The 15,452-nt window shown below is 33.3% G+C and overlaps 2 long non-coding RNA genes across 2 annotated transcripts; both read left to right on the top strand.

Annotated features, from left to right (window-relative positions):
• Positions 1 to 3,715: 3,715 nt before the first annotated feature.
• On the top strand, positions 3,716 to 7,067 carry LOC139872725 (uncharacterized). The gene is made up of 3 exons (XR_011767145.1): positions 3,716 to 4,068; positions 6,058 to 6,130; positions 6,932 to 7,067. It is a non-coding gene; the product is annotated as an uncharacterized lncRNA (long non-coding RNA).
• Positions 7,068 to 11,833: 4,766 nt separating this feature from the next.
• Positions 11,834 to 14,605, top strand: LOC139872665 (uncharacterized). Its single transcript, XR_011767124.1, has 3 exons — positions 11,834 to 12,186; positions 13,596 to 13,668; positions 14,470 to 14,605. It is a non-coding gene; the product is annotated as an uncharacterized lncRNA (long non-coding RNA).
• The last annotated feature ends 847 nt before the right edge of the window (positions 14,606 to 15,452 follow it).

Raw genomic sequence — 15,452 nt, 5'->3', positions numbered from 1 at the left:
GAGTTAGGGAGTTTTGATGTGATAATCGGTATGGACTGGTTGAAATAAGTGAAAGCAGAGATCGTTTGTTACAAAAATGCAATTCGCATTATACGAGAAAAAGGAAAACACTTAATGGTGTACGGAGAAAAGGGCAACACGAAGCTACATCTTATTAGTAATTTGAAGGCACAAAAACTAATAAGAAAAGGTTGCTATGCTGTTCTAGCACACGTCGAGAAAGTACAAACTGAAGAAAAGAGCATCAATGATGTTCCCATTGCAAAAGAATTTTCCAATGTATTTCCGAAAGAATTACCGGGATTACCCCCACATCGATCCGTTGAATTTCAAATAGATCTTGTACCAGGAGCTGCACCAATAGCTCGTGCTCCTTACAGACTCGCACCCAGCGAGATGAAAGAACTGCAAAGCCAATTACAAGAACTTTTAGAGCGTGGTTTCATTCGACCAAGCACATCACCGTGGGGAGCTCCTGTTTTGTTTGTCAAGAAGAAAGATGGTACATTCAGGTTGTGTATCGACTACCGAGAGTTGAACAAACTTATCATCAAGAACCGCTACCCACTACCGAGAATCGACGACTTATTTGATCAACTACAAGGCTCGTCTGTTTATTCAAAGATTGACTTACATTCCGGGTATCATCAAATGCGGGTGAAAGAAGATGATATTCCAAAGACTGCTTTCAGAACACGTTACGGTCATTACGAGTTTATGGTCATGCCGTTTGGTTTAACTAATGCACCAGCTGTGTTCATGGACCTTATGAACCGAGTGTGTGGACCATACCTTGACAAGTTTGTCATTGTTTTCATTGATGACATACTTATTTACTCAAAGAATGACCAAGAACACGGTGAACATTTGAGAAAGGTGTTAGAAGTATTGAGGAATGAAGAATTGTACGCTAAGTTTTCAAAGTGTGCATTTTGGTTGGAAAAAGTTCAATTCCTCGGTCACATAGTGAACAAAGAAGGTATTAAGGTGGATCCGGCAAAGATAGAAACTGTTGAAAAGTGGGAAACCCCAAAAAACTCCGAAACACATACGCCAGTTTTTAGGACTAGCTGGTTACTACAGAAGGTTCATCCAAGACTTTTCCAGAATAGCAAAACCCTTGACTGCATTAACGCATAAAGGGAAGAAATTTGAATGGAATGATGAACAAGAGAAAGCGTTTCAGTTATTGAAGAAAAAGCTAACTACAGCACCTATATTGTCATTGCCTGAAGGGAATGATGATTTTGTGATTTATTGTGACGCATCAAAGCAAGGTCTCGGTTGTGTATTAATGCAACGAACGAAGGTGATTGCTTATGCGTCTAGACAATTGAAGATTCACGAACAAAATTATACGACGCATGATTTGGAATTAGGCGCGGTTGTTTTTGCATTAAAGACTTGGAGGCACTACTTATATGGGGTCAAAAGTATTATATATACCGACCACAAAAGTCTTCAACACATATTTAATCAGAAACAACTGAATATGAGGCAGCGTAGGTGGATTGAATTGTTGAATGATTACGACTTTGAGATTCGTTACCACCCGGGGAAGGCAAATGTGGTAGCCGATGCCTTGAGCAGGAAGGACAGAGAACCCATTCGAGTAAAATCTATGAATATAATGATTCATAATAACCTTACTACTCAAATAAAGGAGGCGCAACAAGGAGTTTTAAAAGAGGGAAATTTAAAGGATGAAATACCCAAAGGATCGGAGAAGCATCTTAATATTCGGGAAGACGGAACCCGGTATAGGGCTGAAAGGATTTGGGTACCAAAATTTGGAGATATGAGAGAAATGGTACTTAGAGAAGCTCATAAAACCAGATACTCAATACATCCTGGAACGGGGAAGATGTACAAGGATCTCAAGAAACATTTTTGGTGGCCGGGTATGAAAGCCGATGTTGCTAAATACGTAGGAGAATGTTTGACATGTTCTAAGGTCAAAGCTGAGCATCAGAAACCATCAAGTCTACTTCAACAACCCGAAATCCCGGAATGGAAATGGGAAAACATTACCATGGATTTCATCACTAAATTGCCAAGGACTGCAAGTGGTTTTGATACTATTTGGGTAATAGTTGATCTGTGACGACCTGGAAAATTTCGACTAATTTTAAACCAAACTCTCGATACGATTTAATATTTTGACACGATAAGCAAAGTCTGTTAGGTTGAGTCTCAAAGATTTTGAACTGTTTCATATATTCATTTGACCTTTGACTGTTCTCGGCGATTCACGAACTTTTAATTGTAAATAAATATGTATATATATGTATATATAGGTATATTAATAATAATTAGAAATATTAAATAAAGTGTTATATGAATTGATGATTTGAACTAATTATAATCTATGAAATAATTAAATCATTATTATTAAAACAAAATAAATATAATGTAATTCGAATATAAATGGTTTCAAATTCATTTAGTAAACAATTGTAATACTCGTTCATCATTCAATGGGTATTTAACCAAGTTAAATTCAAACTTATATGATTTTACAATAATCGGTGATCCGAAAATGAGTTTTATAAATTATAGGCTTATTAATAATATATTTAGAAGTTATTTGATAAATTTTAACACTAACTATATTTTACTTGGGGTTAAGAGCGAATAGTTAATTTAATTTTTATGACCTAATTTTATACCATAATGACTGAAATAAATAAATATAATTAAGATAAGAATTTGGAATTTTTCCGAAGACATTTATCCGTTACTGATTAACAACGGAGTACGAAACCCTGTCTGCGATAAACCGTCGGTACATATAAACAAAATAAATGGCGAATTTTTCTTTTACTCATGAGAAAAATGAATGTTTATTTTAATAATATCAATGTCATTTTCTTTGCCAACTCATAGTGAACTAGCATGTGAATGTATATATTAAGATATAATAATATTTTATTTTTGCTTTCTCAAATGCCAATCACACACAGTATATATGAACATGTTATTGTCTTCTTTATTTTGTTTAAATATTACTTCTCCATTCATTAATTAAAACACCACATATTTCTCTTGTTTATTCTTCTTCATGAACACAACAATCACCACTTTATTAAATATATATTATTATTACACTTGTAGTGGGATTACAACCCACACCTTCTTTCTGCATACTAACTTATGTTATGTGATTCAACAAACACCACCCTCTCAAACTACTCCACGATGAGATTAACATCCATACAACCATTTTGTTTCAATTTTTAATCTCTAATTCGTTTACGAGGTAGAATCATCGAATATAACTATTACTATCCTTCCATCTTCTTTTTCTGTTTGATCTTCACACATCGGCTATTACAAGCCCAACACCGAGCCACCACTACCACCAAGTCACCACCACACCCGCCACCAAACCGCCGTGAACCTTCCTCTCTCTCTCTCATATTCCTTCGTGAAATTCAAAAATCACACCACACCCAACACCACCATCAAACTCCATCACCAACGTCGGCCATCATAACCTTTTGGCCATCACCACCATTTTTTGTGAAAACTACTTACCATCACCACCTTCATTCAAAAACCGAAACCACCACCTCCCCACAATCATCGACCACCATGCCACTACCATTAGAACCACCATGAACAAATTCGTCCATTGTTGCAAACCAAACCCATATCTCCATAACCCATCACCCTTTGGCTCACCACCTTTACTTCAACTAAAAAAAAAAAAAAGAAAAAAAAAACATGGTTAATGAAAAAAATAAATAAATAAATAAATAATCGACCAAATATCCTGGTGGTTGACACTATACGACGACGGTTCAAGTTCCTAGAGGGACCAATCGCTCCCACGATCATTTAATCAACGAGGTCGCTACTCGTGACATAGTAACACAAGATCAACTTAACAACTCAACTCTTTCCATACGACTTTATTTACCTGAAATCACAACAAACAATATCCCAATACATCCAGGGTTCGTGCGGTCTACAAGAATCATGTTTGCAGGCCACTTTGGAGAAGTTGAGTTTGCTGCTTCAAACCTCGCCAACTCATGGACTACGGTCACTGAACTTCCATTTATGGTTAGTTTTTGTTTCCTGAATAAAATGTTAAATATGATCTAGCCAAGCCATAAATGTGACATATGGGTCACATGCATAGGTCCCTGTTTATATTTGGATGACATTTTGCACAAGATAAAGCCAGTACATAATTAACTATTTAAATGTGGATGTCCTTCTCATGGCTCACATGGTCCAAGTGGGTCAATTTGATTGACCAGTTTATGATTTTTTTTTTTCTTGATATTTGTCCTGTAAATAAAACTAAAATTTTTTGGATAAGATTTCAGTATTAAATCTTCAAGATTGCAAACATTTAGAGAAACTAACTTTTTCTGCTATTATATAAATATGAAAATCATATGCCTTTACAAAATAATAATATATAAAATAAAATAATAAATAAAGATGTAGAGAAAACTCTTTTGGCTTTTGAACCATTCTTATAAGATTTAAAAAGGGAAGTCATACAACTTTTAAGGATCAAATATAGTTTAGAAAATTGGTTTAGGGAATTCACGTGGGACCATGTTTTCCGGTAATCATCCTCCTTAACTATTCTTAATTAATTTGTCTTTAAACATTTACTGTTTATTAACATGGGTTTTAACTATAGGTATAGTTATAACTAGTAAAATGGGCCCGCGCGATGCCGCGGGACCTTTCGGGTTAACGCGAGCCGAGCGGGAAGATATGTCCCGTTGAGTATTGAATAGAATCCGAGGTATTTAGCGTTTTTTTAGAAGTGTCCGTTTCGCGTATAGTTAGTCCCGTTGTGTTCGTTAGATTTTTTTGAGTTGAACGGTTGGTTCGAAAAAAATTAACGCGAGCCGAGCGGGAAGATATGTCCCGTTGAGTATTGAATATAATCCGAGGTATTTAGCGTTTTTTTAGAAGTGTCCGTTTCGCGTATAGTTAGTCCCGTTGTGTTCGTTAGATTTTTTTGAGTTGAACGGTTGGTTTGAAAAATTTTAACGCGAGTCGAGCGGAAAGGTATGTCCCGTTGAAAATATGGGTGAAGTTTAATTAAGTTTTTTTATTAAAATATTGATTTTACACTTGATACCCCTGGTTTGAGGGTTGGGATGTAACTTTTTACATTTTTTAGGGGGTGTTTTGTATTTTTTTCCCCTTTTTTCCTTGTTGTCGTTTTTGGGGGAAATTGGGTGGGGGTTGGGATCAAACGACCAAAATTTGGGTGTTGGTTAGTATATATGGTAATTACAGTTTATTGACATGGCCTTTAAATTAATTAACTCTAATTTAATTAGCATTAAACAAATTAACGGCTCTTAAATGGCCTAATTAGTACTTATTGGCCTTTAGCCTAGCAATATGGAGTTTATCAACCAATCATGGCGTTAAGGTTCGAGTATGTGTAGTGGTTGGTTTATTAACGAATAGTCTAAGATCGTTATTCGCAGGGCCGTCTCAATAATTCGAAGGCCCTAGGCGAAAACAAAAATAGGTCCTTACACACGTTTAATTTTTTTAATACGTATAAAAAGTTAATACTTAAATTATCAGTTTTTATATACTTATAATGCATTTAACTATTTAAAATAAAAATATAACAACTTTAATTGACAATTTTTTATTTTACTAAATACTGTAGAATATTTTAAGAAAAATATTTATACATATTTAAAATTTTGGGCCCTTCAAACTTTTTGGACCCTAGGAGGTTGCCTATCTTGCCTATGTCCAAAGACGCCCCTGGTTATTCGGTCATTAATAGAACATGCATAAGCATAGATTTGTAATTACATCTTTGGTCTAAATCTTTAGATAAACTAAAAGTTCATTTCAATTCGGACGAATTAAGATGCAACAAATTGAACTTCAAGCCAAGTATTAAGTATTTATTTAAAATATATAAAATAAATATAATTAATTAATTAATGAAACATATAATTTATTAATATAACAATTATATCACTAATAATAATATATTTAAATTTGTTCAATTACAAGTATATGTTTTAATATATATATATATAATTGATATAGGTTCGTGAATCCGAGACCAACCCTACACTTGTTCAATGTCGTCATATGTATTTTTACTACAAAATACAGTATGGTGAGTTCATTTGATTCCCTTTTACTCTTTACATTTTTGGGACTGAGAATACATGTGCTGTTTTTACAACTGCTTTATTAAATACTTTTGAAATATATTTTGAAATGAGAATACATGAAATGCTTTTATAAATGTTTGACGAGATAGACACAAGCAAAACATTTCTCGAATGAATTATGTGGACGTGATAATTGCCACCATTGAATTATGTGGACGTGATAATTGCCACAATTGATATGAATATTTTTTTCCCCTGATTATTATTGCTTGGTAACCTAAGAATTAGGGAACATCACTAATTTTGAGAATTAGTGCACCCCTAATTGACGCGAACTCTAAAGATAGATCTATCGGGCCCAACAAGCCCCATCTAAAGTACCGGATGCTTTAGTACTTCGAAATTTATATCATGTCCGAAGGAGGATCCCGGAATGATGGGGATATTCCATATGCATATTGTTAAAGTCGGTTACCAAGCCAAGCTATGAAAGCAATGAAAAGTGAATGTTATGTATCGAGAGAATGATTTTATACACAGGTTATGTGTATGTTATTTTTGTGCACAAGATATGTGTACGGTTACTAAAATTTATGAAAAATGGTTTTCGTACACGAGAAAGGTGTACTGTATTTAAAAGATATCGTATGTACATTACAAGTGGGTATATGATTCGGGCCCATTTGTACCATGCAGCATTTAAATCTTGTGGTCTATCAAAATTATAGAATTTTATTGTTTTATGATAAACCTATGAACTCACCAACCTTTTGGTTGACACTTTAAAGCATGTTTACTCTCAGGTATGAAAGAAATCTCCCGCTGTGCATTTGCTCATTTTAAAGATATTGCATGGAGTCGTTCATGGCATATAGAGGTCCGTTCATCGCAATGGTACCAGATGTTATTGTATTCGTTCAGGAAGAATTTGGACGGGGTATGACATGTGGTATCAGAGCGGTGGTCTTAGCGAACCAGGTCTTGCATTAGTGTGTCTAATTGATAGTTGTTTAGATGCATTAGTGAGTCTGGACTTCGACCGTGTCTGCTTGTCAAAAGTTTTGCTTATCATTTAGTGTCGAAATTTATTTGCTTATTATCCTTAAAGTCTAGACACGTCTTACTGCCTCTATTGCATAGACTGTGTATAGATAAATTCATATCTTAGCGTATCTGTTATTGTTACCTTTGCCTGACAGCTTCCGTAGATTCCTCCGTAACTTATGGAATTTTAGTATTATATATGCATATGTAAATTATGTATTACAGGGTACTAAACTACATCCTATAATCTATTTCTTATCAAAAATACTTCATTTGATCGTACGAGATGAATCCCTCAACCAGTTCGAGTCCCTCAGATTTCGATAGCTATTCCGATAGTTATTCCGACGGCTATTCCGATATGTAGTTTCACTTAAGCTCCGAAAGCAGTGTCACCAGAATGAATCAACCAATCGGCCATCCTCAATTCATCTGATGGGTTCGTAGTCCACTAAATCATTGGAGACAAGAAGAAGGCGATTCTTTCCACCCACCTTATTGCCCTCTTGGTAAAGAACCTGAAGCACTTACCGACAAACCTGTTCGAAATACTATTTTCTCTCTCATTTCCAGAGTATCTTGTCATGATTATATACTATCTCGAATTCTAGATCTTATTCATCCGCTCGTTTTGACCGACAATCATCCCGGAATAATAGAATAAGTCAACGAACTTCGCGCTCGAGTAATCAATTTGGAGAATATGGTGCAAAATTTACCAGCTTCAGCAACATCATCGGCACCAACAGTACCATCAGTAATAGCACTAGTACCATCAACAATCCATGCCTCAACATCTCATTCTGTACCTCGTGTATAATCATCATTCTACGTATCGTTCTATATCTATTATCTTCGTTCTTCGTGACGATTATGTAATCTCTAATGTTTTAGAGATTATGTACTCTAATTCTAGCCGTAAATCAGATGAGTTTAATATCATATTAACTCGTTAAATTCACGATTTACAACTGAAAAAAAAAATATATGTGTATATATGTTTTCATAAAGATTGTAATTAAAAATTCTTTCGTACAAACTGTTAATGGTGAAAATATTTTAACGGGTAGGTAATACCCGAGGAATATTTAGTTTCACATTAATAAGTTACACTGTACATTCTTCAAATCCGATTCAACAATCATTTACTATCCTACTTACAACCACAGATATACGTATCCGTTCACCAAAGAATAACCATTTTCATTCAAATTTAATTTCATATTCGGATTTTGACCGATCAAAATCCAAGTCAAGATTTAACAGAAGACATCACATTTAGATTCCTACATCTTTCAAAGCCATACTTTGAATTCAAAACTGTGCCAGATCCATTGGCGTGTTATTACCGAAAATAACTTTACAATACCTTTTCAAAATTAGCCAATTTTATCACAACTCCAGCAAATCAACTTCGACTTTTCATTCAAAACAACCTTATTATAACCTTGATATATATATGCGTGCTCATTTATTGTTACCAGAGAACCTCTTATATTCCATCATACTACCATCAGCGTTTAATCATCTAAAACACAAATTCTCCTGAAAACACCTCGGATTGATAACCGACTATTCATATATGGCTGCATTAAATGCAGACGAAACAGTAAAATTGTAGATGGCCTAAATGGCCAAGAGTTTAAATGATAAAAAAAAATGGAGTGTTAGGAACACTCGATAGAAAATTTGGTACTGAAAAACGGATTGAGCTAACCATGAAGGAGACCAAGGACAAATACAAGGACAAAACCCTATATTCAAAGAATCCAGGTAATTCTGGATCCGATGAAATCTTTAAAGAATATCTTGCTCCTAAGTCATGTTAAAATCTTGCGGAAAATTTTTCCTTATCAACCTTCGAACTTAGAAATTCCAAAATATCATCATAAATATCTATGATATTTCTGAAGATATTTTCATAAATATTCTCGTCCAAAAATATATACCTCATTGTGCTATCTGTATTCCATTATATTGGAAACTTCTGTAAAATCTAAGTATAAATTATGAATGAATTGTGGAGAAGTGTTGGGAATTGAAGCATGGGTTAGTATAATAAAATGGCGCTTGGCCAACGTGATTATATTACAATAAGTCATGCTGAGTTTCTAACGAAACGTGATGATGGTTCACAGTAAATCATAGAATCATTATGTGTCATGTTACATAACTCTATCATTCTATTTAACTTCTGAACATATCAAGAAAATATATTCTTGATAGTTCCATCCTCATGGATTCTGGTAATTTGACAAATCAAATCGTGCTAATATATTCCTTTCTGCATAGAATACTATAATCATTCGAACCTCCATACTTACGAACTCTGAACCATTACTCACTTTACTAGAGGTCGAGAAGAGAATAAAAAGGCAAAGAGCTCTAAAACATAAGGGAGGATATAAAACTCGACAACAACACTGAAATCACAAACCGTGCACATTAATACGAATAGTAACATAAAAACACGGGAGTATGATAAATACAATTACCTCAAAAGCAAAGTAGAAGTAAACAGATTCCTCCGGTGGTAAATGGAAAAAAAAGAATGACAGATACGATAGTCAGGATAAGTACAAGGATCAGAAATGGATTAAGTATTTTCAAACTCTTTGTAAATGTGAATTAAGAAAGAAAGTATTGAAGTGGTGAAAAATTAATGGAACGGAAAAGGTAATTTATAGTGAAAATATCAGACAAAGCAATCGCGGCAGATGATCGCATTTAATTAAAGAGATCTTAATTTCCATAAAACCCGAAGAATCAAATCTTATAGATTTCAAAGATTTTCTTTAAATTCCTTGAATTCCAGAATTCAACCGTTACCACGTCAAAAGTTAAGACGAATCTTTAATTCCTAATTTCACTCTTTAGGTGATAGCTTCATTCGTACTCTTCGAATTATCGAATTATTTTATCCTCATTACTCAATGGTGATAAAGCTCAAAATTTCAACTCATATGAGTCATGAAAACATATTTATTGTTAGCAATGACCATCCCAATCAAATTTCGGGACGAAATTTCTTAAACGGGTAGGTACTGTGACGACCCGGAAAATTTCGACTAATTTTAAACCAAACTCTCGATACGATTTAATATTTTGACACGATAAGCAAAGTCTGTTAGGTTGAGTCTCAAAGATTTTGAACTGTTTCATATATTCATTTGACCTTTGACTGTTCTCGGCGATTCACGAACTTTTAATTGTAAATAAATATGTATATATATGTATATATAGGTATATTAATAATAATTAGAAATATTAAATAAAGTGTTATATGAATTGATGATTTGAACTAATTATAATCTATGAAATAATTAAATCATTATTATTAAAACAAAATAAATATAATGTAATTCGAATATAAATGGTTTCAAATTCATTTAGTAAACAATTGTAATACTCGTTCATCATTCAATGGGTATTTAACCAAGTTAAATTCAAACTTATATGATTTTACAATAATCGGTGATCCGAAAATGAGTTTTATAAATTATAGGCTTATTAATAATATATTTAGAAGTTATTTGATAAATTTTAACACTAACTATATTTTACTTGGGGTTAAGAGCGAATAGTTAATTTAATTTTTATGACCTAATTTTATACCATAATGACTGAAATAAATAAATATAATTAAGATAAGAATTTGGAATTTTTCCGAAGACATTTATCCGTTACTGATTAACAACGGAGTACGAAACCCTGTCTGCGATAAACCGTCGGTACATATAAACAAAATAAATGGCGAATTTTTCTTTTACTCATGAGAAAAATGAATGTTTATTTTAATAATATCAATGTCATTTTCTTTGCCAACTCATAGTGAACTAGCATGTGAATGTATATATTAAGATATAATAATATTTTATTTTTGCTTTCTCAAATGCCAATCACACACAGTATATATGAACATGTTATTGTCTTCTTTATTTTGTTTAAATATTACTTCTCCATTCATTAATTAACACACCACATATTTCTCTTGTTTATTCTTCTTCATGAACACAACAATCACCACTTTATTAAATATATATTATTATTACACTTGTAGTGGGATTACAACCCACACCTTCTTTCTGCATACTAACTTATGTTATGTGATTCAACAAACACCACCCTCTCAAACTACTCCACGATGAGATTAACATCCATACAACCATTTTGTTTCAATTTTTAATCTCTAATTCGTTTACGAGGTAGAATCATCGAATATAACTATTACTATCCTTCCATCTTCTTTTTCTGTTTGATCTTCACACATCGGCTATTACAAGCCCAACACCGAGCCACCACTACCACCAAGTCACCACCACACCCGCCACCAAACCGCCGTGAACCTTCCTCTCTCTCTCTCATATTCCTTCGTGAAATTCAAAAATCACACCACACCCGACACCACCATCAAACTCCATCACCAACGTCGGCCATCATAACCTTTTGGCCATCACCACCATTTTTTGTGAAAACTACTTACCATCACCACCTTCATTCAAAAACCGAAACCACCACCTCCCCACAATCATCGACCACCATGCCACTACCATTAGAACCACCATGAACAAATTCGTCCATTGTTGCAAACCAAACCCATATCTCCATAACCCATCACCCTTTGGCTCACCACCTTTACTTCAACTAAAAAAAAAAAAAAGAAAAAAAAAACATGGTTAATGAAAAAAATAAATAAATAAATAAATAATCGACCAAATATCCTGGTGGTTGACACTATACGACGACGGTTCAAGTTCCTAGAGGGACCAATCGCTCCCACGATCATTTAATCAACGAGGTCGCTACTCGTGACATAGTAACACAAGATCAACTTAACAACTCAACTCTTTCCATACGACTTTATTTACCTGAAATCACAACAAACAATATCCCAATACATCCAGGGTTCGTGCGGTCTACAAGAATCATGTTTGCAGGCCACTTTGGAGAAGTTGAGTTTGCTGCTTCAAACCTCGCCAACTCATGGACTACGGTCACTGAACTTCCATTTATGGTTAGTTTTTGTTTCCTGAATAAAATGTTAAATATGATCTAGCCAAGCCATAAATGTGACATATGGGTCACATGCATAGGTCCCTGTTTATATTTGGATGACATTTTGCACAAGATAAAGCCAGTACATAATTAACTATTTAAATGTGGATGTCCTTCTCATGGCTCACATGGTCCAAGTGGGTCAATTTGATTGACCAGTTTATGATTTTTTTTTTCTTGATATTTGTCCTGTAAATAAAACTAAAAATTTTTGGATAAGATTTCAGTATTAAATCTTCAAGATTGCAAACATTTAGAGAAACTAACTTTTTCTGCTATTATATAAATATGAAAATCATATGCCTTTACAAAATAATAATATATAAAATAAAATAATAAATAAAGATGTAGAGAAAACTCTTTTGGCTTTTGAACCATTCTTATAAGATTTAAAAAGGGAAGTTATACAACTTTTAAGGATCAAATATAGTTTAGAAAATTGGTTTAGGGAATTCACGTGGGACCATGTTTTCCGGTAATCATCCTCCTTAACTATTCTTAATTAATTTGTCTTTAAACATTTACTGTTTATTAACATGGGTTTTAACTATAGGTATAGTTATAATTACAGTTTATTGACATGGCCTTTAAATTAATTAACTCTAATTTAATTAGCATTAAACAAATTAACGGCTCTTAAATGGCCTAATTAGTACTTATTGGCCTTTAGCCTAGCAATATGGAGTTTATCAACCAATCATGGCGTTAAGGTTCGAGTATGTGTAGTGGTTGGTTTATTAACGAATAGTCTAAGATCGTTATTCGCAGGGCCGTCTCAATAATTCGAAGGCCCTAAGCGAAAACAAAAATAGGTCCTTACACACGTTTAATTTTTTTAATACGTATAAAAAGTTAATACTTAAATTATCAGTTTTTATATACTTATAATGCATTTAACTATTTAAAATAAAAATATAACAACTTTAATTGACAATTTTTTATTTTACTAAATACTGTAGAATATTTTAAGAAAAATATTTATACATATTTAAAATTTTGGGCCCTTCAAACTTTTTGGGCCCTAGGAGGTTGCCTATCTTGCCTATGTCCAAAGACGCCCCTGGTTATTCGGTCATTAATAGAACATGCATAAGCATAGATTTGTAATTACATCTTTGGTCTAAATCTTTAGATAAACTAAAAGTTCATTTCAATTCGGACGAATTAAGATGCAACAAATTGAACTTCAAGCCAAGTATTAAGTATTTATTTAAAATATATAAAATAAATATAATTAATTAATTAATGAAACATATAATTTATTAATATAACAATTATATCACTAATAATAATATATTTAAATTTGTTCAATTACAAGTATATGTTTTAATATATATATATATATATATATATATATAATTGATATAGGTTCGTGAATCCGAGACCAACCCTACACTTGTTCAATGTCGTCATATGTATTTTTACTACAAAATACAGTATGGTGAGTTCATTTGATTCCCTTTTACTCTTTACATTTTTGGGACTGAGAATACATGTGCTGTTTTTACAACTGCTTTATTAAATGCTTTTGAAATATATTTTGAAATGAGAATACATGAAATGCTTTTATAAATGTTTGACGAGATAGACACAAGCAAAACATTTCTCGAATGAATTATGTGGACGTGATAATTGCCACCATTGAATTATGTGGACGTGATAATTGCCACAATTGATATGAATATTTTTTTCCCCTGATTATTATTGCTTGGTAACCTAAGAATTAGGGAACATCACTAATTTTGAGAATTAGTGCACCCCTAATTGACGCGAACTCTAAAGATAGATCTATCGGGCCCAACAAGCCCCATCTAAAGTACCGGATGCTTTAGTACTTCGAAATTTATATCATGTCCGAAGGAGGATCCCGGAATGATGGGGATATTCTATATGCATATTGTTAAAGTCGGTTACCAAGCCAAGCTATGAAAGCAATGAAAAGTGAATGTTATGTATCGAGAGAATGATTTTATACACAGGTTATGTGTATGTTATTTTTGTGCACAAGATATGTGTACGGTTACTAAAATTTATGAAAAATGGTTTTCGTACACGAGAAAGGTGTACTGTATTTAAAAGATATCGTATGTACATTACAAGTGGGTATATGATTCGGGCCCATTTGTACCATGCAGCATTTAAATCTTGTGGTCTATCAAAATTATAGAATTTTATTGTTTTATGATAAACCTATGAACTCACCAACCTTTTGGTTGACACTTTAAAGCATGTTTACTCTCAGGTATGAAAGAAATCTCCCGCTGTGCATTTGCTCATTTTAAAGATATTGCATGGAGTCGTTCATGGCATATAGAGGTCCGTTCATCGCAATGGTACCAGATGTTATTGTATTCGTTCAGGAAGAATTTGGACGGGGTATGACATGTGGTATCAGAGCGGTGGTCTTAGCGAACCAGGTCTTGCATTAGTGTGTCTAATTGATAGTTGTTTAGATGCATTAGTGAGTCTGGACTTCGACCGTGTCTGCTTGTCAAAAGTTTTGCTTATCATTTAGTGTCGAAATTTATTTGCTTATTATCCTTAAAGTCTAGACACGTCTTACTGCCTCTATTGCATAGACTGTGTATAGATAAATTCATATCTTAGCGTATCTGTTATTGTTACCTTTGCCTGACAGCTTCCGTAGATTCCTCCGTAACTTATGGAATTTTAGTATTATATATGCATATGTAAATTATGTATTACAGGGTACTAAACTACATCCTATAATCTATTTCTTATCAAAAATACTTCATTCCTCCGTAACTTTGCTACAGTAAAACGCTATTATAAAAATGTATTTTAACAAATAGCGAGACGATGATTTATAGAAGTAAATGACCAAAACACTCGAAAGTTTAAGATACACTTTGAGTGATATAATTAAGGGATAATTTAAGGCTATTGATAAGGCTAAAAAGGAACATATATTTCATAGCATTATCCCCCAAGAAAGACAGGATTTTAGTTGTAATTGTTCCATATTCAAGTAATATTCGTTTATATTTAATAAGTGCGAAGACAAAAGGCGAAAACGAAGAATTGAAGACGGAAAGGTCCAAAATGCTCAAATGTACAAGATACAATTAAAAAGGTTCAAATTATTGATGAAGAACGTCTAAAAATGACAAGAGTACAAGTTGCGGAACGCAAAGTACACGATATAAAATAGTACGCAAGGACGTCTGAAAATCCGGAACCGGGACCCGAGTCAAGAAGAAACGC

Source organism: Rutidosis leptorrhynchoides, chromosome 10 (genome assembly GCF_046630445.1).
Source record: "Rutidosis leptorrhynchoides isolate AG116_Rl617_1_P2 chromosome 10, CSIRO_AGI_Rlap_v1, whole genome shotgun sequence".
In the NCBI taxonomy this organism is placed as follows: domain Eukaryota; kingdom Viridiplantae; phylum Streptophyta; class Magnoliopsida; order Asterales; family Asteraceae; genus Rutidosis; species Rutidosis leptorrhynchoides.
The sequence above is the reverse complement of the archived record's forward strand: the minus strand, read 5'-3'. Positions and strand labels throughout refer to the sequence as shown.